The following is a 1270-nucleotide window of genomic DNA, read 5'->3' as shown; positions in this document are numbered from 1 at the left end:
CATACCTTACAAAAACAAAAAACAAAAAAAATAACCAACTGAAGGTTAGGCAAAAAAAAGCAGTGCACTTGGATATGCAAAAAAAGCAGTGCACTTAGTTTAGGAAGGAAAAAAGCAGTGCAGTATCATAAAGCAACGCACTTCACCTGGCTAGGCAAAGCAGTGCAGTATCATAAAGCAACGAAGTTCCAAGATACACACATGAATGCAGGGTCTGCGGTAAGAAAGTGCAAGGAAAAAAATATTGCAGCACAAACTTGTAGACAAACATGTAGTGCTTTCTCTTGGACGAAGAAGTCCAGTATCACATGCAATGCGGTTGAAAAATGGGACACATAAGATACATATAGGTGTGTCAAAATGCCAAATTCACACAGAACGTGTAAGTCGAACAAAAAAATAAAAATATACACATATATATACGGTATGAATTATTTATATAAAATAGACATACAGATACAAATTCTTTCATAAAACACTGCTGCAAAAAGAGCAGACAAGAATCACAACAAACAGTAAAAATAAATGTCTTTTCATACATTATATACCTTAGACACCACACAGCACACAACATGAACCCCTAGTTCTTGTCCATACACAGGGTTTATACAAATGTAGATTGTTACTGCGTCTGCGACTGCTTCTGCGATTGCGACAGGGAAGTAAGCCCGAGGTCCGAAATCAGTTCTCGTAGCTCAAGCGGCATGTCTTCATAACACAAAATGTTCGAGGGATTGAACAGCAGCTGGAACATGTACTCCGCCTTCCAATCTTCAACAGCAGGCTGAAAAAAGAAAATTAAAAAAATGCAGACAGTGATTAAATAAAAAGATTGTCATAAAGAACAAAAAGTGAAAAGGTAAAAATAATTAAAAAAAGTACAAGAAAAAGAAGAAAAACAGAGAAAGGTTTTACGTCGGTTTTGATAATTTTCTCAACTAAACATTGGCCGTCATACAACTGCGTCACCCTCAGAACATAGATTCCGCACTCATTTACTCCATGCGCTGGCACGACCGGGTAAGAGGGCTTCTCTGCCAATTTAACCCAGTCAGGGTGGTTCTTAGATTTACACATTTTTTCACCATAAATCGCCTTCAGCAACTGAGTCATCCTCGTCATCTGGCAAAAAAAACAAAGCACAATGTAAAAATAACACACACCACAGATCAAATTACGATTCAGATACGAAAGTTGTTTTCGACGTCTAGACAGTCCCTCTTTTAAATGGACATGAGGTCATTCCCTTTTATATCCTTTTTTACATGGA

This window comes from Triticum dicoccoides, chromosome 2A (assembly GCF_002162155.2).
Source record: "Triticum dicoccoides isolate Atlit2015 ecotype Zavitan chromosome 2A, WEW_v2.0, whole genome shotgun sequence".
In the NCBI taxonomy this organism is placed as follows: Eukaryota; Viridiplantae; Streptophyta; class Magnoliopsida; order Poales; family Poaceae; genus Triticum; species Triticum dicoccoides.
This window is presented reverse-complemented; position numbering follows the sequence as displayed.